The sequence below is a fragment of the Diabrotica virgifera genome, chromosome 10, assembly GCF_917563875.1.
Source record: "Diabrotica virgifera virgifera chromosome 10, PGI_DIABVI_V3a".
In the NCBI taxonomy this organism is placed as follows: Eukaryota; Metazoa; Arthropoda; class Insecta; order Coleoptera; family Chrysomelidae; genus Diabrotica; species Diabrotica virgifera.
The window spans coordinates 133,282,519-133,308,792 of NC_065452.1; the positions used below are offsets into that span (position 1 = coordinate 133,282,519).

Here is a 26,274-nt window from a genome sequence, read left to right on the forward strand (position 1 = left end):
TTGATGCATTTGTGATGCAGCTTTTCTAGCTTCTTTACGTAAATTCCAAGCTTGTGTCAGCTTCTCAATCTGTTTCATCTGCCTCTGTTGCCATTTCATCGATCATCTGTCAGCAATTGATAGCCGTTTGCCTCCTCATCACAAATCAACGATTCGTTTGACTTATCGCAATGTTCACACAAAATGAATTGATGACTCAATTTTTGCTTATGTAGGCAATACAACTTATGTACGGACCCTGACGGTTAACAGAGGTGATGGTTAATGGAGAGACATATAATCGAGGTTCCACTGTACATGATAATAACAAAGAAAACAAATATACAAACAAACATACATTTGGCAAATGTACCTATAGAAAGGGTTGATAAATACAAATATCTACGAATTTGGATTTCAGACAATAATGATCAAACAACAGAAATAAGGGCCAAAATAGAAATAGCAAGAAATGCGTTTGTAAAAATGAAAACAATTCTCTGCAATAAAGACCTTAGATTAGAACTGAGAGTAAAAGCTCTGAGATACTTAGTGTTGGAAAATTCTCAAGAATGAAAAATCAGAGAATCGAGAATATTCTCGATATGGAGAATTTTCTGAGAATGAACCCTATGACACACTTGGGGATATTGTTGAAGATGAAATAGGGATTAAAAATCATGAATTATGTACAAAATTATGATACTAAACAACAGTGTTCTTTATATACAGTGATGAGCACGCTAATAACCGGCAAAATTGTGCAAAAGATGGAAAACATAATACATTGCGAAACAACGAGAGATGAAACTAGTGGAGGTGGAAATGATTGTTATAAATGTATAAATTAAGATTACATTACATAGTTTTCCACCTTTAGACGTCTGTGATAAGAGTATTTTATAAAATTCTACTGTCACCGTGACAGTTGTCATACTCATCTTATACGTCTAAAGGTGGGAAACTATGTAATGCAATGTTAATGTATACATTTTTAACGATCATTTCCACCTCCACTAGTTTCATCTCTTTTTGTTTCGCAATGTATTATGTTTTCCATCTTTTGCGTTATTTTGCCAGTTATTAGCACGCTCATCATTGTATAAACAAAATACAAAAACAACAGAGAACACAAAATTTATTTGATAAAAAAATGAAAGTTTCTTCTTAACAACAAATAATGCAAGTAATGGATGTGATGATTTAATCAGAAAAACATGAGGCCTCAGGTTCAGAATCTATTTCTATCATTAGCTCATCCTGGTCATCTACATTCTGCATTTCAATGTACTGATGAGAAGTTGCGGGATGTTATTTTTCACGAGTCGTCAGCTCAGTCATGGATTGGTCTACATCTAAAGGGGCATTTAGACGGGCTAGTTTTTGAAGCAATATGTTGCCGAAAATATATATTTGGTATGTTTCTGGCAACATTACAGCCATCTAATGAAAATATCGCCGTGTGGCCGAAATCTTACTGGTATTTGAACACTATTACAGTTCCTGATGCGTTGCCGATAAAGTCGAGTTGCTGTGGAAAATTTTGCATCTTGATCTGTATTTCCTCTTTATTTCCTGTACTCTGTTGAAATTTAATTTGCTTTTGTCAAAACATACAAAGAAAAGATGACTATGTGGTCAAATGAAATCACAATAAGGTTTATTAATGCAGTACATTAATGCGTCCAGACGTGTGGAACTTGGCATACTTCTGGAACTATGAGACAAATGGAAGAGTAGTGCACCCTGAATAAATACATTGAACAAAAACTGTTAGTATATATTAATAACAATTGCTAATCTTGTTGAGATTGGTATTCCGTTTCTCATGTTTGATCTTTCTTCTCTATTCTTGGCCATATCATATATTTATTAATAGTTCTAAATCACTTTTTGATATTCTTGTAAAATTCTCAAACAAATAATTGTCTAGCATTATTTCCATAGTTAAATTACTCATTGTTTCGCGTTTACTTAGAAAATCTGTATCCACATTTTCTGTTTTTCATTTTTCTTTTTTATGTATTGTCTTAGCACGATTAAGGATGAAGCAACTCCCAAGAGAATATTCTCTTCTTACATCACTAGAGATACCTCCGCCTGTGGTGTCAAATGGGTGGATCGAGTAGCTCAGGAGTCACCATTGCCGGTCCTAAGCCCGGATGAAGGAGGAAGGTTGGGCAGTGGGCGGACAACCCATTCCCGAAAAAAAAAACACACTGTTACGAAACCTGAACATTTGCCTCGGAATACAGGACGGAACTTTCGGAAACGACTCAAGCTACGAAACATGGACTATGCATTTGGAAACTGGAATGTGAGGACGCTAAATAGACCAGGAGCTCAAACCGCACTTCTGCAAGAACTAAAAAGATGTAAGCTCATGGTTACTGCTCTTCAGGAGACAAGATGGCTGGGGAAAGGTGTCAGGGACACTAAAACGCACACAATTCTATATAGTGGGAAGGAACAATGAAGCAAAGAATGTGGAGTCGCATTTGTGGTGGATAATGATTTTAAGTCAAAAATCATCGACTTCCAGGCAGTCAGTGAAAGGATATGCAAGTTGAGAATTTGCACCCACTTCTTCAACCTAACAATGATAAACATTCACTGTCCAACAGAAGATCAAGAGCAACATACAAAGGAAAGCTTTTACCAACAGCTGGATATAGTATATGATAATGCGCCAAAAAATGACATCAAGATTATAATGGGTGATATGATTGCTAAAATAGGCAAGGAACCGCAGTTCTATGGCACAATAGGAAAACACTCTCTGCACAATGAAACAAGGTAGAATGGGGAGTTTTTGATAAATTTTGCCACCAGTAAAAATATGGTTATAAGTTCCACATGCTTCCCACATAAAGACATACACAAAATGACATGAATTTCACCAGATGGAACCACAACCAATCAAATTGACCATGTGCTGATAGAAAAAAGGGCAGCCAGTAGTATCTCCGATGTGAGAACACGACGAGGAGCATGCTGTGGATCAGACCATCTTTTAGTACAAACCAAATTTAGATGCAGAGTTAACAGGGAAAGAAACGAAAGACAACAAAGAACAAACAAACTGGACCTGGAAAAACTGAAGATTCAGGAATGTAAAGAGAAGTTCAAACAAGAAGTCGCAAATGAGTTAAGGATGCTAGAACTGCACTCCATAGAGGGCAAATGGACTAATATCAAAACAGCAGTACTGACAGCAGCAGCGTCCACCCTGGGAAACAAGAAAAAGTAGAGAAGAGCAACATGGTTTGATGACGAGTGCAGACAAGCAATAGAGGAAAGAAATGAAGCACACAAAATGTACATAATAAGAAGAACACGGGAAAGACGAACATTATTTGAAGTCGCAAGACGGAAAGCAGACAAGACATGTAGAAATAAAAAGAGAGCCTATGAAAATGGACAAATAGAAAAAATGGAAGAAAATTTCAAAAACAACGAAATTAGAGGGGCTTACGAATACCTAAAAAAGATAAAAAGTGGGTATAAACCTCAAACAAGTCTATGTAAAGATGAAAGTGGGCAAATAATCAGTGACCAACAGAAAGTCACAGAAACCTGGAAGCATTATTTTCAGACACTACTTGGAACTCAAGTAGACATGGAAGATGAAATGGGTATGATCTACGTAGAAGAGAATGGAGTAGAAGCTCCAACCATAGAGGAAGTTCTCGAAGCCACTAAGGCCTAGAAAAACAATAAAGCTCCGGGAGTTGACGAAATACCAGCAGAACTATATAAGGTAGGTGGCGACCACCTAGCAAGTCACATCCACGCGCTCATCAAAGACGTATGGCAAGAAGAGAAAATACCCGACGACTGGACGAAAAGTATAGTATGCCCGATCTATAAAAAAGGAGACAAACTCCAGTGCAAAAACTACCGTGGAATCTCTCTACTATGTACAGCATATAAAGTCCTCATGTATATTATAAACTAGCGGCTCCAACCACTAGCAGAAAATATTATTGGAGAGTATCAGACGGGCTTCCGACGGGGAAGATCGACACTGGATCAAATATTTACAGTCAAACAAATCTTGAGCAAAGCATGGGAACACGATGTTGATGTTCACAACGTATTTGTAGACTTCAAACAGGCATACGACTCAGTCAAAAGGAACAAACTATACTATATATTGGCTGAATTGGCAATACCACACAAGCTAATAAGACTCATTAAAGCCACAACGGATGAAACTCAGGCATGTGTACGAATACAAAACCACCGGACAGACTTTTTCAACATTTCGCAGGGACTAAAGCAGGGAGATGGGCTGGCCCCAACATTGTTTAACCTGGCACTGGAGTATGCGGTTAGGCAAATGCAAACTGGACGAGGAAATCTACTGACCAACCGAACGGTTCAACTGGCCGCTTATGCTGATGATATTAATATTATGAGTAGAACATCAACAGGAGCACAGGAAACATAATATGCAGAGTTAAAAACACAAACAAAAATGCTAGGTCTGGAAATTAACACAGAAAAAACAAAAATAATGACAGACGAGAAGAAATATAGTCCTAGAAAACATTATACATGAAGATGACATTGAAACGGTTGAAAAGTTTACATACCTGGGAGTAGAAATATATGCCGACGGATCAGAAGATGGAGAAATACGGAAGAGAATAACGCAGGCAAACAGAGCTTATTTTGCCCTCTCCCATATATTTCGGTCTAAAAGTGTCCACCGAAATACAAAGATGAGAATCTATAAAACCTTAAGTCAACCAATAACATGCTATGGCAGTGAAGCCTGGATCCTGAAAGAAACATCCAAAAACAAACTCGACACATTCGAAAGGAAAGTACTTAGGAGAATACTAGGACCTGTGAGGGAAAACGGAATCTTCAGAAGTCGATACAACAACGAGCTTTATCGACTTTATAAGGAAACGCCCCTGTCAGCCTTCATTAGAATACAAAGATTGCAATGGGCCGGACTTGTGATAAGAATGGGAGAGGATAGGCTACCAAAACGAGCACTGAATGCTAGAATGCAAGGAAAGAGGCCGGTTGGGAAGCCACGAAAGCGCTGGGAAGACACAGTAAACAGCGACGCACAAGCCCTTTTAGGAGTCCGTGCTTGGAGAAGAGCAGCCACAGACAGGCAAGGGTGGTGGCAAACAATAAAGGAGGCCAAGGCTCAATTTGGGCTGTAGTGCCGTAGGAGAAGAAGAATACATCACTAGAGATGCTACGTGATTTCTATACTGCAATATGGACTTGAAAGCTGAAAAGCAATGCAAGAACACGTAAATAAGCTACAGTCATTTGAAATGTGGTGTTACGGAAGGAGGCTTAGAATAGCATGGACACAGAAGAAAACGAACATAGAAGTATTGCGAGAAATGGGCAAAGAATATGAAATGATAAACACAATAAAAAGAAGAAAGTTACAATATCTGGGACACGTAATGAGGGGACAGCAATATGAACTGCTAAGACTGATAATACAGTGAAAGATAAGAGGAGCAAGTGGTAGAGGAAGCGTGTCCTGGTTGAAGAATTTGGTTTAAATGCATTTCTACAGAACTCTTCAGAGCAGCAGTAGATAGAGTAAAGATAGTGATGATGATATTCAACCTCCGATTGGGAGAATACACTTCAAGAAGAAGAACCTAAAGTCCAATTTTTTAGACTATCATTTTGAGAACCTGTCTTCATATATTTCTATCACTAAAGTATATTACGATATTAATTAATTATAGAAATGAAATTTCTCTAGCTTTTCTTCTTCTTTCAGCGCTATTTCCCAATTGGATGCTGGATATTATCATCAATATCTTTATCTACCACTGGTCTGAAGAGTTTTACTGAACTGCAAATAAGCCAGTTCCTTAAAATTTTCAACCATGACACTCTTCTCCTTCCTATACTTTTATCTTTGCCTTCATTATCAATCTTAGCATTTTATATTGCTGTCCTTTCATTTCGTGTCCCATTAATGACTGTATTCATGTGTCTCAGTCCCAGTAATGAATCTCTCATTCTTTGCTCGTTTTTAGAGATGTTTCCGTATTCATTTTCTTCTGTGTCCTTGCTATTCTAAGCATCCTTCTGCATCTCAGAGCTCTTACTCTCAGTTCTAATATAACGTCTTTATCCGCAGATAATTGTTTTCATTTTTACAAATGCATTTCTTGCTATTTCTATCCTGGCCCTTATTTCTATTGTTTGATCATTATTTTCTGAAATTTTGGTTCCCAAGTATTTGTATTTATCAACCCTTTTTACATTTCCCAAATGCATGTTTGTTTGTATATTTGTTTTCTTAGTTATGTGTTATCATATTATATTAATCTTTTTTTATATCAATTTTTAGTCCATATTTTTCACAGAAACTGTTTGTTTTATTTAGTAGTAGTTGTTGGAGAAATAAATTCCCAACATTAATATTTAGTAAAACTATATTTTGTTTCAATATTTTATTTAGTGGTTTGCGCCTTGTGTACACTTCACAAAGATGTTTCTATGTTTTTATGTTCTATAATTCAAAGTGTACACAAAGGCGCAATATTCAAAAAAAAAGTTCGTTGCCAAGGTGTTGTTATATAGAATAATAAGATAATAAAAAACGGGAAAGTAGGGCGTGTGTCCGATCCCACACAAAAATTACTTTAATACCAAAAGTTTGTGTTATTGTAATAAAATATTAGTTGTGAAAAGTGTCTTTAGTTATTCCTAGCTTCAGAAGTGTAAAACCAGTGTAAAATTATTTCCTTGGTGTTGCAAAAATCCAACATCAAGTTTGATCCAGTCGAGCCGGAAATAAAAAGAAGCTAGGAATTACTCAATTTCCAGAAGGTAAGAAACACACCTAATAAAAAAAAAGAAGAAATTATTGAACAAAAAAGAAATTATTAGAAAAGAAATTACAAAAAAGAAAAATCATTAAAAAATTAATTTTGTAAAACGTCAAGCTCATACAATAGCGCCATCTATGTAAAAGAGGGCGAACGACCGACGTCGAATGGTTATCAAGCGATCGAGAGAAATAATCGATGTTTTATGAAATCGATCATATATGAAGTGACAGAAAACTGACATTGACAGTGAATACAAAATTAAATAAATTGACTGTTTGTGTTTTGGTTTGTAAATAATCGTCAACATTTTTGTTATTTTGATATTTAAAATAGTTTTTTTACCTTTTAAGTTTTAGGTAGATTCATATAAAAAAAAAAAAAAAAAATGCCCGCTAAAAAGGATATTGAAATGCTAAAAACTAAAAAATCTCAAGAAATTCAGTCTATTAAAACTATTACAAGGTTTGTTGAAAAACATTTGGACAAAGAAATTTCTGAATTAATAATTAATCAATTACAAACTAGGAAAGACTTACTAATAGAAAATTTTAATAAACTTCAAGATCTTCATTGTGAAATTTTATGTTGTGAACAGGGGTATGCAGATTCCATTGATAATATTAGAGAGGAATACTTTGACACATTAGCTAAAATTAATAGTCAACTCTCAAAAACAGTAATACAGAGCGTAAGTACTAATCCACAAGATGTAAATAATTCTTTTTATTCTTCAAATATTCCACGAATAGAAATTCCTTGTTATGACGGCAAAGATTTAACAAGTTATAGACCTTTTATAGATTTATTTCTAGCTGTTTTTGATAGAAATAAGTCACTGCAAAATGTTGAAAAACTTTTTCATTTAAAGAATCATTTGGAAGGAGAGGCAAGAAGCCTAATAAATGATCTACCTCTAACAAATGACTCTTATAATGATGCATTGAGAATGTTAGATAACCGTTATAACAATGAAACAATATTAATAAATTCTCACATTTATTCACTACTTGACATTCCCTCCATTCAAAAAGGAACTTCCACCGCCTTACGTGAGTTCATTAGTAAAGTAAGACAGCAGTTAGGTGCACTAAAAAACTTAAAGCAACCCGTAGAAAGTTGGGATATGATCCTTATTTGCATTTTAACTAAAAAACTAGATCACTATACTAATAGATCATTTCAAATTGATAGGGACAACTCAAAATTGCCAAATTTAAAAGATTTCTTATCTTATATTGAAAATAGGGCTACAGCTTTAGAAACTGTAACCACTCCAGATAAAAAATGTAGCACTAACAAAGAAAGGTATCAAAAAACTCACTTGGCTACAAGTAAAGTCAAATTAGAAACCAGGTGTAGCTTTTGTTCATCCTCAGGCCATAAAATTTATAATTGTTCCAGTTTCAAATCTGTTTCAGTAAATGATAGAGTGTCTTTTATAGACAGTCATAAGGCTTGTCGAATTTGTTTGAATAATCATCCTGGTAGGTGTAAAATGAGTTTCAGGTGTTCAGTTTGTCGAAAAGAACATAATTCTCTTCTGCATGTGGACAGACAAACTCCATTAGACAGCACTGGACAGGGTAACAGTGGTAATGCAGACGATAGGGTGACTACATTTGGTTCAATAAATGAAAACATTAATAATGTTCTGTTACCAACAGTGAAGGTAAAAATTAGAACAAAAAGGGGTGATTATATCACTGCCAGAGGTCTCCTGGATACAGGATCTCAAATATCATTAGTAACAAGTAGATTGGTAAGTAAATTAAACTTAAAAACATTTAATAATAATGTCAATATCTTAGGTATTTCTGAGAATATTACCAATGTGCAAAAGGCTGTAAATTTAAAAATTGAGTCATGTGTGTTTGATTATAGCACAAATATAAAATGTTCTGTGGTTGATAAAATTACTAGTGATATACCACAAACAAATTTCAATGTTTCAAATTTAAATATTCCTAAAAATATTAAATTGTCTGATGATGACTTCAATAAATCTGGCACAATTGATATATTGTTTGGGGCAAATATTTCATTTCATATTTTGCTCTCCGATAAAATACAAGTAGACCAGATTATATTACAAAATACTCTATTTGGGTTCATAGTTAGTGGTTCTGCTCCATCACTACAAATTTGTAATTTTTCTGCTTTTCATTTAAGCATGAAAAATAATTTAGAAAATATTGTTTCTCAATTTTGGGAAACCGAGAAGGTTCCAGAAATTTTTCCGGAATATTCGACAGAGCAGGAAGCTTGTGAGATTAATTTTGAAAATTCTTTGCAAGTAATAAATAATAAATACCAAGTTAAATTACCATTAAAACAAAATCTACCTGATTTGGATTTAGGAGATTCATTTTCTGTAGCATTAAAACGCTTTGAAAATCTAGAAAAAAGATTTAAAGTCAATCCTGAGCTGTACTCTCAATACAAAAGTTTTATTGATGAATATTTAGCTCTAAAGCATGCAAAAATAGTAAGTCTTAGTACATATGACTTAAATAGTGGTTCTTTATACTTCATGGCTCACCATCCAGTGATACGTGAAGACAAAAAAACAACAAAATTAAGAGTAGTCTTTGAAGGCAGCATGAAATCAAAAAAGAAAAAATGCATCAATGATTATCTCTATAATGGTGCTGTAGTTCAAAATGAGCTCTTCGATATTCTTGTTCTTTTTAGAAAATATAATTACGTCCTTTTGACAGATATTAAACAAATGTATAGAATGGTTTTGGTACATCCAGACCATTGCCAGTTACAAAATATTTTGTGGCGAGAGAAAAATGGCAGTTTACAATGTATTCAACTTCAAACTGTAACATATGGTTTAAGAAGTTCTTCCTTTTTAGCTACCAGATGTTTGGTAGAATTAGCCCGAACTGAAGGTAAACGCTATCCTTTGGCTTCTAAAGCTCTTCTTAATAACACCTACGTTGATGATATTTTGTGTGGGTGTGACACAATCGAAGAAACGATAAAACTAAAAAATGAACTTATCTCGCTGCTCAAATTAAGGTCCTTCGAGTTGCACAAATGGTGCTCAAATAATTTACAAATTTTAAATGATATTCCTAAAAATAAACAAAATTTTGATGAAATTAACATCAGCAAAAACGATTTAACGGTAAAGACTCTGGGATTGACTTATGATACAAAAACAGATAATTTTAAATTTAGTTGTCCAAAAGTTGATATAAATGAATGTGTAACTAAAAGACAGATTCTCAGTTTTGTTTCCAAATTTTATGATCCTTTGGGATTAGTGGGCCCAGTTTTAGTAGCTGCTAAGGTAATTATGCAAAAACTTTGGTTAAGTAAGGTCAAATGGGATGCTATAATTTCCAGTGAGTTACTTGACACTTGGAAAAATTTTGTTGAAAGCTTAATGAGCATGCCCACAGTGACTGTCCAAAGAAATTTAAACTTTACTGGTGCTCTTCATATTGAAATAGTTGGCTTTTGTGACTCCTCCTTGATTGCATATGGAGCTGTTATTTATGCGAGGACTATTTTTGAAAATGAAGTACATGTAAATTTGATTTGTTCCAAATCTAGGATTGTTCCTATAAACAAAAAACTAACTATGCCAAGACTTGAACTGAACAGTGCTTTGTTGCTTTCAAAACTATCTCACAAGGTTTTTGAACTGTTAAAAGATAAAGTCAGTAAGGTATTTTTATATTCAGATTCAAACATTGTCTTAGCTTGGATAAAATCCGAACCTTTGAAATTGAATCCCTATGTTGCCAATAGAATTATTAAAATTCAAGAAATGACATCCGAATTTAAATGGTTGTATATAAACACTAAGGAAAATCCAGCAGATTGTCTTTCTCGTGGACTTGAACCTCATGAAATTAATTCAAACAATCTTTGGTTTAATGGTCCTGAAATTCTTTCAAATATTGAATTCTTGCACTTTGAAATTCCATTTTCTACTCCAGACCATTTGCCTGAATATAAAGTTGTCACTTTAGCTAAGGTCAAACCAGAATCTTTCTTCATAAAATTCTCTAGCTTAACAAAACTTCAAAAAATAGTGGCTTATTGCCTACGATTTGTAAATAATATAAAAAATAAAAATAAAAAGATTACTGGAAGTTTAACAGTTGTAGAACTAGAAAATAGCCTTAAAACCATTATTAAGTATGAACAAAGTTTTCATTTTTCTGAGGAAATAAAATGTCTAACCAACAACACAGCAATTAAGTCTAATTTAAATTCTTTATATCCTTTCTTGGACTCTCAGGGACTGTTAAGAGTTGGTGGTAGACTGGAGAACTCAGATATTTCTTTTAATAAAAAACATCCTTTGATCGTTCCCAAAAACAATCATATCACTGATCTTTTGATTCACAGAGAGCACTTAAGACTTTTACATGCAGGTCCGAAACAAGTTTTAAGTTCATTAAATCAAAATTTTTGGATTATTAGTGCCACTAAAGAAATTAAAAGGATTTTGCACAAATGCGTAACCTGTTTTAAATGTAAGGCCAAGTGCAGTGAACAGTTAATGGGATCTCTTCCTGAACAAAGGGTACGTTCATCGAGGGTCTTTCAGAATGTTGGTATAGACTTCTGTGGTCCCTTCCAAATTAAACAGTCACGGATTAGAAAGTCTATAACGACAAAGGCATATATAGCATTGTTTGTTTGCTTTTCTGTGAAGGCAATTCATATGGAGTTACTCTCTGATCTAACAACAGATACTTTTTTAGCTTCATTAAAAAGATTCATTTCTAGAAGGGGTAAACCATCCAAGATCTTTTGTGACAATGGTGCCACATTTAAGGGAGCAAATAATCAACTTCAAAAACTTCTAAACGACAACATTAAGTTAAACAACTTTTGCCTTGATGATAAAATTGAATTTTGCTTCATCCCAAGTTATTCTCCAGTATTTGGGGGTCTATGGGAGGCCGGGGTGAAGAGTGCTAAATATCATATAAAAAGGGTGATGGGAAATAATATTTTAACATATGAGGAGTTTAATACTTTGATTACTCAAGTTGAAGGAATATTAAATTCAAGGCCTCTTATGGCAATTAATAATGATTCCTCTGACTTAGAATATTTGACCCCAGGTCATTTTCTAATAGGTGCTCCTTTGACAACTTTCCCTGAAACTAATTTAACTGAGATTCCTGAAAATAGATTAAAATTTTGGAGGTTGTGTGTTCAAATGCAGCAGCATTTTTGGCAAAGGTGGTACCAAGATTATCTAACACAACTTCAAAACAGACCTAAATGGAGAAAATCGTTGCCAAATTTACAAGAAGGCATGCTTGTGCTTGTAAAGGAGGACAATGTTTCTTCTTTTGGGTGGCCTATAGCAAGGATTAATAAAGTTATTCCTGGTAAAGACGGAAAGGTAAGAGTGGTGGAAGTAAAAACTAAAAAGGGAACATACTTACGTTCTGTCACAAAAATTGCTGTTCTTCCAATTAACGATGAACAAATTTAAATTATTTTTTTTTCTTTCAATTTATAATAATAAATAAAATTTAACTTTATAACTATTTCTATTTAAATTTAAAACTTTGTAAAAGTTTTATACTTATATAAGCAATAAATTCTTTAAAAAATGTGTAAAAAAAAAGGGGTGGAATATATTGTTTTGGTATCAAAACCAAGGCCCCCCAGCATGTTGGAGAAATAAATTCCCAACATTAATATTTAGTAAAACTATATTTTGTTTCAATATTTTATTTAGTGGTTTGCGCCTTGTGTACACTTCACAAAGATGTTTCTATGTTTTTATGTTCTATAATTCAAAGTGTACACAAAGGCGCAATATTCAAAAAAAAAGTTCGTTGCCAAGGTGTTGTTATATAGAATAATAAGATAATAAAAAACGGGAAAGTAGGGCGTGTGTCCGATCCCACACAAAAATTACTTTAATACCAAAAGTTTGTGTTATTGTAATAAAATATTAGTTGTGAAAAGTGTCTTTAGTTATTCCTAGCTTCAGAAGTGTAAAACCAGTGTAAAATTATTTCCTTGGTGTTGCAAAAATCCAACAGTAGTTGGAGTTGTTCATCAGAGCCTGTCATAATCATGGTGTTATCTGCATATCTCATATTGTTAATATTATTATTCCTTCACTTTTAGATAGTCATCCTTCTTCAAAGATGGATTTATTATATATACAGTGTGTCTGTGTAACTTGGAACCATATAGGCCAGGGTAATAAGACAAAAATATAACCTGTTCGTGACACTTCAGCAGCCAGGGTACTGAAGCGCTTTTTCGACAGGTAATACCTATAAGAGCAAATTGTCAAATACGTCATTTTAAAGCTTTTTCCATAATCTCAAAGATATTTGTACTAAAAAAACCATAAGTTTCACAGTTTTCCATTGATTTGAAAAAAATGGAAAAATGCCATTTTTGACACTTAATTGTTTATAAATAAAAATGCCCGCCAGAACCTACGCAGGAAATAGTTACAATTTGCTCTTATAGGTATTACCTGTCGAAAAAACCCTTCGGTACTCTGGCTGCTCGAGTGTCATGGAAAAAACCTTATTACCCTGGACTAATATGAGAAACTTTTTTAATATCAATTTTACGAAAAAAAGTAATTCTTTATAAAGTGCTCTGCATAGTCTAAAATCTCAGACGCAATCATCAGATATCAAATTTTATCAACAGTATACGAGGTATGTCAAAAAATATGAATTTCGCTCAAGAGTAAAGTGCTTTTATATTTCACAATATCGAAAATTATTATTGAAAAAGTCGTTTGTAATTAAAAATTATGTTATAATCTGCATTTAAACTCTTCTAATTGAAAAAAAAAATTGAAAATGTTCCTCAAATCACGCTAACCCCTTTTAATTATGCTAGCTTCTTTATTATTAATTTTACGAAATACAGTTATTCTTTATAAACAGTTCTACATATTATAACAACCAAGATACAATTATAAGATATTAAATTTTGTCAATTTTATACGAGGTATTTCAAAAAATATGAATTTCGCTGAAGAGTAAAGTACCTTTATTTTTCACAATATTGAAATTTCTAAACTATGTTTCAATATGCAATTGCATCCTTCTAGTTGAAATATTGTGAACTATAAAGGTATTTTACTCTTGAGCGAAATTCATATTTTTTGACATACCTCGTATAAAATTGAAAAAATTGATATCTTATGATTGCATCTTAGTTTTTTGACTATTCGGACATTTTTATAAAGAATCATTTTTTTTTTCGCAAAATTAATAATAAGGGAGTTATCTTCAATAAAATTGATGTTGGGTATCCGTAATTTGAGGAAATTTTTCAAAAAAAAATTTTTCAATTAGAAGAGTGTAAATGCATATTATAACATAATTTTTGATGCATATAATGCATATTATAACATATTATAACAGGAAATAGAAGACCCTCAAATATATTGCTCGACAAAAATGGAAATATTATAATGCAGACAAAACGAAAACTACGACGATGGAAAGAGTATATCGAAGAACTATTTCACGACCAGAGAGAAGCTAGTATATCCGTAGATAGCCAAACGGGAGATATAGGCCCAGAGATAACCAAATCAGAGCTTAGTCAGGCAATAAACTCTATGAAAACCAATAAATCTGCTGGTCCAGATGAATTGCCTAGCGAGCTGATGAAGTTGGTCAACGAGAAAAACTTGGACATAATAGTAGAACTGTTCAACGCTATCTATACTACAGGAATCATCTCTAGAGAAATGTTGACATCAGCATTTGTGTGTTTGCCAAAGAAAATGAATGCAAAAGAATGCAGTGACTACCGGAACCATAAGCTTAATGTCACATACCTTGAAAATTCTATTGAAAATTATCCACGCCAGAATACACTCTAAACTGGAGCTGGATATTAGTGACACTCAATATGGGTTCCGCAATGGTATGGGTACCAGAGAGGCAATATTCTCCTTCAACGTGCTGACACAGAGATGATTGGATGTTAACCATCCTCTTTACGTCTGTTTTATAGACTATAATAAAGCGTTTGATAAAGTAAAACATGATCGACTCATGGAAATCCTAAAAAATAAAAACCTAGATGAAAGAGATTTAAGACTAATAACACACCTCTATTACAATCAGCGAGCAATAAATAGTAAGAATTGAAAAAGAAACATCTGAAGAAATGGAAATAAAGAGAGGAGTCAGGCAAGGCTGCATACTATCACCTCTATTATTTAACGCTTATTCTGAAGAGGTAATGCGAGAAACAAATGCGAGAAATGGAAGATGAAACAGTTGGCATAAGAGTAAATGGAGTCTTAGTTAACAACATCAGATATGCAGATGATACACTAATAATAGCCGATAGTTTACAAGACCTGCAAATACTCATGAGTAAAATAGTAAGGTGTAGTAGGGAGTACGGACTCTCTCTCAATATCAAAAAGACGAAGTTTATGAAAATTAGTAAAAACAACCATAATACTAACGAAATCTTGATAGTAGAGAGCCAGCAGATCGAAAGAGTAAAAAGGTACACTTACCTAGGAACACTTATAACAGAAAATAATGACTACACTGCAGAAATAAAAGTCAGAATCGAAAAAGCACGTTCTAATTTTATAAAAATGAAAAAGGTCCTATGTAGCAAAGATTTAACATTAGCTCTTAAAGTGCGCCTAACAAAATGTTACGTCTACAGTGTACTATACTATGGAGTGGAATTATGGACGTTAAATGTAGAGACAATGAGACGACTTAACGCCTTTGAAATGTGGACCTATAGAAGAATTATGAGGGTTTCCTGGGTAGATAGAGTTACGAACAATGAAGTACTGAGAAGAATAGGTAAAGAGAAGGAAGTTGAACTTACAATTAAAGAAAAGAAGCTACAGTATCTCGGACATGTGATGCGGGGCGAGAAGTATGGCATCCTACGACTCATAATGCAGGGAAAGATAGATGGCAGAAGAAGCATCGGAAGAAGAACCTGAGAGAATGGTTTGGATGCAGCTCAAAACAACTATTTAGAGCTACTGCCTCAAAAATTAAAATAGCTATGATGATTGCCAACCTCCGTAGCGGAGATGGCAACTGAAGAAGAACATACTTTTTAATTACAGACAACTTTTCTTAATAACAATTTTCGATATTGTGAAATATAAAGGCACTTTACTCTTGAGCGAAATTTATATTTTTGGACATACCTCGTATGTTATGGATAAAATTTGATATCTGATATTTGATATCTATGCAGAGCACTTTATGAAGAATAACTTTTTTTCGTAAAATTGATATTAAAAAAGTTTCCCATATTACGCAGACACACTGTATATCGAATAGTAATAGAGACATAATGCATTCCTCCCTAATTCCTCCCGATTTCAATTTCTGAACTGTGTTCATTATCTATTAAAATTTGTGCTCTTTGATTCTAGTAAAGGTTTATTATTATTCGTAGGTCTCTTTCGTCTACGTTTTTTGTCATTAGAATTTGAACTAATTTTTCATGTCTTAGTTTGGCGAATATAGCTTTAGGCGTATTATAATTTCTATTATAGGTCTTGTAAAGGGAAACAATCTCTACTTTTATTTTTTTTTATAGCACATTATTAGCAATGTCTCTTTTTTCTCAAATGTTATATCTACTGATTCAATTATTTTGGCTTTTTTCTCTTTGCAGTTGCATAACTTGTTTAAATTACTTTTAAACTTGTGCAGTCTCTCACTATTTTTTTGAATGCTATCTTTAATAGTTGGCTTATATTTTTTTAAGTTTAAGTTATCTTATAAATAAATGAGGTTTAAGACATGTTTTTGTCTATGCCAGCTAAAAATACCTCTTCCTGTCATTTTTGTAATAAACCACAATAAATTGATAATGGTATTTATCATCATTGATAAAAACACTAGAATATTTTGATCCCGAGATATATTGCCTATGGCTTAAAGGATTAGTTTTTATCAGTTTAAAAATATAACCTTGTATTACATAATACAAAAAACTTTTAAGTCTTGAGGAAACTTCTTACTTACCTACTTAGTCCTAAGCCTTTCTACCTGTAGGTGTGTAAGGCTGGTGGAGTTGAGTTTGGCATTGTAGTCTCCATGTTTTCCGATATTGCGTTAGGTTTCTTGCACTTTCCAATGTCAATCCCTTCCTCTCGACTTCTTTCCTGATTTCATCTACCCACATAACTCTTGGCCTTCGTCTTTTGTTTTTCATAGGTCACAACATAGGGGAGATACAAGAAAGGAATGAAGAACAACAAGTGGAATCCATAACAAGAGAGGAATTAGAGAAAGCAATAGAAAGAGTAAAATTGGGCAAATAGAGCAGAATTACCAAAGGACTGGAAGAAAGACATTATATTACCAATACACAAAAAAGGAGACAAGAGAAACTGTAATAATTACCGAGCTATCACCATATCAAGTATCCCTGGGAAGATATTCGCAAGAATGATAGAGACAAGATTAAAAACCCAAATAGAAACAACTATGGAAGACACACAGTGTGGATTCAGAAAGGACAGAAGCACGCAAGACCTAATATTCACATTAAGACAAGTAAGTGAGAAGGTAATCAAGAAGAATAGAGAGATACATATATGTGCTTCATTGGCCTGGAAAAGGCGTTTGACAGAATCCGAAGAAAGGACGCATGGAAGACACTAAAAGAAAGGGGAGTCGACAGACACATAATAGAAGTAATAAAGGATATGTACAAAAATAATACAAATACATTAAGAACCAATAACGAGGAATCCAGAGAATTTACTACAAGTCAAGGCGTCAAACAGGGATGCGTGCTGAGTCCACTGCTATTCTCAGTGGTACTGGATGAAGCGATAAAGAAAGTCAAGAGAAGAATGAGAAAACTAACATTAGGATACTGGCAAATGAAACGGACTCAACTATCGGAGCTACTATTTGCAGACATGGTATTGATAGCAGAAAACAGAGAAGACTTACAGAACAATCTTGAAATCCTAGAAGAAGAACTATCAAACATAAATATGAAAATTAATACAGAGAAAACAAAAACAATGATAATTTCAAATACGAGGAAGACACACGCAATAGAATTAGACGGGAAACAACTAGAGCAAGTGGAATATTTTAAATACCTAGGAGTAATAATCGCATCAAATGGTAAACAAGACATTGAAATAAACGAGAGAATGGGACGAACAGGAAGTTTATTTAACGCTATGAAAACAACATTTTTGGGGAAAAAGAGATACCGGAGAAAGTAAAACAGCAATCGTTAAATCAGTAGTTAGACCAACAATCATGTATAGCAGCTAGACATGGACATTGACGGGGAGACAAAAATCCAGAGTCAATGCTATGGAAATGAGGTTCCTGAGGAAAATAGCAAACAGAAAGAGGACAGACAAAATACGAAACGAAACAATTAGACAAAACCTAAAACTAGAACCAATCAATGAAAAAATAGTGGAGGGACAACTTAGATGCTTCGGGCACGTGTGTAGAATGTCGAACGAGAGGCTAACAAAACGAGTGTTCGAAACGAGAGTGCAGGAAACTTCTAATAGGAAAAATTAAAGAAATAACATATTTTAGACCAGATATACATAGTCTATTTTGTTAGTCCTATAGTTGTTACTTACTTACTTAGTTCTTCTTCTTCTTGTGCCACTCCTATCGGAGATTGGAAATCATCAAGGCTACCCTGACTTTGTTTACAGCTGACCTAAAAAGTTCATTAGTGGTGCAGCCAAACCACTCTCTCAAATTCCGCATCCATGACATTCTTCTACGGCCTGGATTCCGTTTTCCTTCTATTTTTCCTTGCATTATATTTTGAAGTAATGCGTATTTATGACCTCTCATCAGGTGACCCAAATACTCGAGTTTTCTTCGTTTTATCGTTAACAAAATTTCTGGGTCTCTTCCTATCCTTCGTATTACTTCAAGATTTGTGATTCTTTCAACCCAACTTATCTTCAGCATTCGACGGTAACACCACGTCTCGAAACTTTCAATATTTTTTATGTTGGTCTGTTTGAGAGTCCAGGCCTCTACACCGTATAATAGCGTGTTAAATACGTAGCCTTTTAGCATTCTTAATCGTAGAGGGATGCTTATATATCTGTTGCAGAAGAATTTTCTCATCTTTATGAAGGCGGCCCTGGCAATTTCGATACGTCTTTTTATTTCATTGTTTTGGTCTCCAGTTTCGTTTATTAAAGTTCTCAAGTATTTGTAACTTGATACTTTTTCAATTTGAATGCCGTTTATACTAATATGTGCTGGTTGTGTCATGATTTTACTGAATACCATATACTTGGTTTTTTTGATATTAATGTTTATGCCATAATTGTTGCAAGCAATATTTATGTTTGTAAGTAATCGTTGTAAATCTTCTACTGTTCTTGCAACTAGTACAGTGTCGTCTGCGTATCGAATATTATTTACAACCTCTCCATTGATTATGATTCCTTCATTTGCTTGCAAAAGGGCTTCCTGACAGATGCTTTCACTATATACATTAAATAGCAGTGGTGACAAGATGCATCCCTGTCTTACTCCTCTACGTATTTCTATTGCTTTTGATATCTCATTTTCTATTTTGATGTTAGCTTTCTGATTCCAATATAAGTTGAGAATTATTCGCAGATCTTTATTATCTATGTCTTTTCTTTCAAGAATGTCTCTTAGCCTATCGTGGCGGACTCTGTCAAACGCTTTTTCAAAATCGATAAAACATGCATGAACTTCTTGATTAACGTCTAGGCATCTTTGTGTAAGAACATTCAAACCGAAGAGATCTTCTCGAGTACCTAGTCCTTTTCTGAACCCCATCTGTGTATTACTAATATCTGACTCTAACTAGTTACTTAGTTAGCTATAGTCTAAAAGTTGCATAAGAGTAGGTATACTAAGGGAAATAAAAAGGGCAAAGGAAGCATGGCTGATGGAGAAATGTACGAAAATTGAAACACTACAACGGAAACATGACGGTTTCCATATGCTTCTTCTTCTTCTTTTGGTATCATCTGGATGGGTCTTTGCCTGTCTGGCTATGTCCTTCCATTTAGATTTCTCTTGTGTCCTTCTCCTCCATTGTCTTATATTAATGCTTTCCATATGCACAAAAAGGTTAAAGAGGTACAGAACATCAGAAAACAACGCAATACAGGCATAGTTGTAGACATCCAAGGCCAGATTTTGACTACAATTGAAGATAAATTAAGAAGATAGAAGGAATATATGCAAGAATTGTTTGAAGATGCAGCACGAAGTCCGTCTGAAGTAGACAAACCCTACGGCCCAGAAATAACAAACGAAGAAGTAACTATGGTCATTGTACGGGGATTAAAGATGGGGAAATCACCAGGACCTGATGAGGTGCATGGTGAAATTTTAAAGGTATTAGAGGCACCAAATCACAGCTCTTACGAAGTTATTCAGCAAAATATATAAGACTGGTCACTTACCAAAAGACTGGCTACTATCAATATTCATTTCACTTCCCTAAAAGCCAACGCTAGAAAGATTAATTAGTTTGATGAGCCATGTACTTAAAGCATACCTTACTGTCATTCATTCGCGCATATACACCAAATTAGAAGAACACCTGAGTGAAATTTAATTTGGATTCAGAGCAGGACTTGGAACGAAGGAAGCACTTTTCAGTTTGCAAGTTCTAATGCAGAGAGCCAGAGATGTCAACTGCGATGTGTATGCATGTTTCATTGATTTCGAGAAGGCATTTGATAAAGTTCAACATGGGACACTAATCCCATGTTGAGGGTCTCGTATATACAATATACACCACACAACTAACATAACTATTCTCTAGAGGCTAAGAAAAGACAAAGAAATTATTAACACTGTAAAGAACAGAAAATTGGCTTACATAAACAATGCCTTAACATGCATTAATGCATTTTAATCCTAACCTTGCCTATAACAGTATATTATAATCCTAACATAATGCAGTATTTTTTGAAAATTGGTTTTACTGTACGTCATAACAGCAGTATGCACTCACTGATGGATTGGCTGAATGATCACATGAACAGGAGGCCACATAATGTAGAAGGAAAAATGTGTACCAAATTATGGCATAATCTTTATAAAATATATATGGTATAACTAATGGCAAGGTTAAATCATTGATCTAATTATTACAGTTCAGCATCATTATATTCACCTGTTTCCCCATGAGCAATTTTTTATAATCAAATAAATAGGTTTGTATTTTTAATGTGTCACACCTTGGTTGAACTTGATTTTGCAGTTTTTTTTGTACAGCCATCCTTGACCATGAATCCCTTACATTTTATACCCCTATCTCAATTTTACTTTGATTATTGGTGTTGTATCTTAGAGATTACAGATCAAGAAGACTTGTACATATATTATAATTTTATTAGTGTTTTTACTATTTAGTTTGTCTAAGGTGGAAGAATTTGTTTATGTTTTATATTGAATCCAATATAGATTTATGAAATAAAGAAGAACCGAAATAGTTTTTTGAAGAAAAAACAAATAAAGAGTGTTCAATATACATCTATTACAAGACGACTCTATAAAGGATCTATATCAGAGGAGACTAGATCAGTAATTATGGAATTCAACTACAGTAACATGAAAGAAAAGAACGAAACACCAAAAAATGCTGTATAAAAGAAGCTGTAATATAAGTTTAAAGATATATACCCAGCACAAAGTAAAATTAACGAAGAAACCAAAAAACCATTTAAGAAAAGAAAGTGCTCTACTTAAATAGTATGAGCACTGAAGCACCAGAAGAGATACAGAAGTACACAAAGAAAACAAGTAAAAGGAAGGATTGCAAAAGAAAAGAATGGAGAGTGACATGTACGTACAGGGTTATTCACTATATTTTGACCCCCCTGTAAACTGCTTTATTTACAGAATTCGAAAAAAATGTAAAATACAAAAGTTATTTGATTTTTAAATTATAATAATAATAATAATAATAATAAAGTCCTTTATTCATTCTATAGTATTACATAATGAATATTAGAAAAAAAAAGCTCCAGGCGAGTTTCAGTTCAGGAGATGTATAATGCGGGGCAGAATACATGTCCTGTCTGTTCAGCTAACCTGGGCAAAACAAATAATAAAAAAATTATCTAGGATTATGTATAATGGGTTTCCTACTAACATTTACACAAAAATAAATCAAAATAACATTAATTTACTTTAGTTTACCAATATGCGCTTTGAATGTAAGCTCTACTCATACCATGTCAGCCAACTCTACCTATGCAATATTTCCCAATTTTTCAATAACGAACCTTTTAAATTTGTTTTGAGTAAAATTAGTACCAGTAGTATATTTATTCATAACTTGGGCTATTTGATATGTATAAGACCGCTTGTATTGCTGTGTACGATGATAAGGAATAGAAATGGTGTTTTTATATCTTTATGTTAATATTGTGTACATCAGTACGAAAGAAATTTTATTTTTTATTATAGAGATACGGGGGGGGGGGGGGGTTTGAAAATAATAATATTTTGGAATTGACAAGCTGAATGTACATGTCTTCTATGTTTCATACTTAACCACCCTGTTTCTTTAAGTTTGTAACTAATTGCTTGATATCTACGGATACCATGTATCAAACGCAGACAAGAGTTTTGCATTTTTTGTATCCGATAACTGTCACGCTCTGTGATACAGGAATTATAAATGGTATCACGTGATAACACCGAGGTATCACAGAGCAATTTTTAAAATTTTTTAGTAAATATATGACGAGATTGGAATAAAAACTTCAGGTTTAAATAACTTTTCTGCAAACACTTGGCCACATGACCACCAAATCTTAGGTTTTGATCTATATGTAAACCTAAGTTTTTCACAGTTTCCTTAAACTCTATTGAAGAATTATCAATGGTGATCATGTGAGCAAAGTCTCTCAGAAAGATTACTCTCTACGCCGCTGAACCAAACACTATACCTACCGACTTGTTGTTATTAAGTCGAAGACAATGGCTAGTCGAAAACTGAGAAACTCTTTCTAAATCATAGTTGATTGCTGCCACTGCCTGTTCAGACTCATCAGGCTTAAAAGATAAATATATTTGAGTATCACCAGCAAAATAGTGTTGGTTACAAGAGAGGAAGTTTGCAGGAAAGTTTGAAGTGTAAATACTAAACAATTTGGGACCCAAAATAGAGCCCTGTGGTACCCCTTTATTTTTATTAAGATAGTTTGATGTCCTACCGTTGTAGTGAACAGCTTGACTTCTATTACTGAGATAACTAGATATCATATCCGATGCCCGCTGAGACATACCAATATACTTAAACATTGAAGTTAACAGCGAATGATCAAGCGTATCAAATGCTTTCGAGTAATCCAGAAGTATCAGCACTGTGATTAAACCATTATCGCAGGCATCAAATATGTCATCAGTTATCTTTAACAAGGCGCTAGTACAGCTGTAATCCCTTCTGAAACCAGACTGATTTTCTGGTAGAACTTTATGTTGACTCAAGTGAACCTGTAGTTGCTGATTTAGAATTTTCTCTAGTATCTTTGAGAAAGTGGGCAGTATACTAATTGGTCGGATTTCGTTATATCCTGTCGGATTAGTTGTTTTCGGTATCGGTATAATTTTTGCAACTTTCCACATTGACGGGAACTCGGCTCTTAGAATGCAAGCATTAATAATGTGTGTCAAATAAGGCAATAAAAAGGGAAGGCACATATTAATTGTTAGTATATTTATTTTATTTTATTTTATCATATTTAATTTAATGATTTTATTTAAATTTTATTTAATTTATATGATTTTTTGACATATATACCTACTAGTGACGTCATCCATTTAAGCGTGATGAGTGTGATGACGTAATCGACTATTTTTTTAATGGGAATACGGGTCGAGTGCTAGCTCATTTGAAAGGTTATTCAATTCCATATTCAGTAATATAAACATTAACAGGATTAGTTATACAGGGTGTCCAAATTTTTTTTAATTAAATTAATTGACACAAAAAGAAGAATGTATGTAATTTATTTAATTTAAAATACATTTTACTGCTGTTAGAAAACAGAAATAAATGTTTGTTGAACAGATAAACATTACTTTTCATTTAAATTCAATGTTCAAGCTGCGACCTATCTGCCTCTTGGCAGTTTGAACATTGAATTTAAGCAAAAATTAATGTTTATTTGTGCAATAAACTTTTATTTCTGTTTTCTAACAGCAGTAAAATGTATTTTAAATTAAATAAATTACATAAATTCTTCTTTTTGGGTCAGTTAATTTAATTCAAAAAAATATTTTTGGACACCCTGTATAATTAATCATGTTAATGTTTATATTACTGAACAGGGAATTAAATAACCTTTCAAATGAGCTAGCACTCTACCCCTATTACCATTTTAAAAAATAGTAGATTACGTCATCACGCCCAAATGGATGACGTCACTAGTACGATATATATGTCAAAATATCATAATTTAAAAATCGAATAACTTTTTATTTTACATTTTTTTCTAATTCTGTAAATAAAGCAGTTTCCAGGGGGGTTCAAAATATAGTGAATAACCCTGTACAAGCGAACACATCAAATAATATATGTCTATGGAGAACAAGAAAATTCTTGAAAATACCGAGACCTGGAAAAATTTTTTTCGAAGAAAAAATTTCAAAGAATTCCAATTACAATACATAACAGAAGAAGACAGGAAAGACTACTATAAGGAACTATTCTAGTCTTCTGACTTTAATTGTTTTATCTCTGGTACTATGACATCACCAACACAGGTGTTAAAGTCATCTACAATGAACATATTCATTCGTATTTTGTCCACATTCAAAGTAGTTATATGTACATGTATTATGTATTAGTGCAACATTAACTGTAGCCTTTAGTAATTTCCCTTTTTTTATATTTGTATAATATGAGATATACAGAGAGAGTCTGTAATTTGGAATAAATTCAATATCTCAAACACTAATTGTTTTTTTGAAAAATGCTCAGACCCGTCGATTAGTATTTCAAATTGTCCTCTTTGACATATAATAATAATGTATACAGGGTGTCCCAATTTGGAAATATGACGTCATCGTTGATTTTCTTAAATGGTAACACTGTCATTTTGATAGCTATTTTGATAAGGTGTGTAAAGTTATACATAACTGCTAAGTATAAAATTTTTATTTTCTACTATTTACAAGATAATAAAAAATAACAAAGTTATGTCTGCAATTTGGAATAAATTCAATAATTCAAATATTAATTGTTTTTTTGAAAAATGCTCAGACCCGTCGATTATTATTTCAAATTGTCATTTTTGACATACAATAATAATGTATACAGGGTGTCCCAATTTAGAGATATGACGTCATCATTGATTTTCTTAAATGGCAACACTCTCATTCTGATAGCTATGTTGATAGGGTGTGTAAAGTTATATATTTATAACTGCAAAATTTCAAATTGTTATTCCCTACCATTTACAAGATAATAAAAAATAACAAAGTTATGAAAAACACTTAATCAAATAATAATTGAATTATTTAATTATTTCAATTAAGCAAATGCTCATAACGTTGCCCTTAATTATTGTCAAATAGTCAATGGGCAACATTATGAGCATTTGCTTAATTGAAATAATTAAATTCAATTATTATTGGATTACTTGTTTTCCATAACTTTATTTTTTATTATCTTGTAAATGGTAGGGAATAAAAATTTGAAATTTTGCAGTTATGTATAACTTTACACACCCTATTAAAATAGCTATCAAAATGAGAGTGTTGCTATTTAAGAAAATCAACGATGACGTCATATCTCTAAATTGGGACTCCCTGTATACATTATTGTTGTATGTCAGAAATGACAATTTGAAATACTAATCGAGGGGTCTGAGCATTTTTGAAAAATACTCTTAGTATTTGAATGATTGAATTTATTCCAAATTACAGACATACTTTGTTATTTTTTATTATCTTGTAAATGGCACAGAATAAAAATTTGATATTTTGCAGTTATGTATAACTTTACACTCCCTATCAAAATAGCTATCAAAATGACAGTGTTGCCATTTAAAAAAATCAACGATGACGTCATATCTCTAATTTGGGACAACCTGTATACATTATTATTGTATGTCAAAAAGGACAATTTGAAATGCTAATCGACGGGTTTGAGCATTTTTCAAAAAAACCATTAGTATTTGAGATATTGAATTTATTCCAAATTACAGACTCTCTCTGTATACATGATCTGATATATCAATTATATTATGTATATGCATTTTCATTGTTCCAGTACCAACGAAAGTGAAAAATAAAAAATCGATCTGGATTATCAAATGGTTTTATAGAATATTAAAAAATATTGTGTATAATAGAATATTAAAAAATATTGTGTATAATATCAATAATTTTCGTTCTAAATACATGATACTTAGTAAATTAAATTATTAATTTTTTTACAACTAGATATTACAAAGTGTAAATGTCAAATG

The 26,274-nt window shown here is 33.0% G+C and overlaps 2 protein-coding genes across 4 annotated transcripts in view; one reads left to right on the forward strand and one right to left on the reverse strand.

Moving 5' to 3' along the window:
- LOC126893416 (solute carrier family 41 member 1-like) overlaps positions 1–26,274 on the reverse strand; it is a 139,048-nt gene that overhangs the window by 110,363 nt on the left and 2,411 nt on the right. The window lies entirely within an intron of this gene.
- The window catches only part of LOC126893415 (adenosylhomocysteinase-like 1), a 110,082-nt gene that overhangs the window by 3,147 nt on the left and 80,661 nt on the right, over positions 1–26,274 (forward strand). The gene's annotated exons all lie outside the window — the stretch shown is intronic.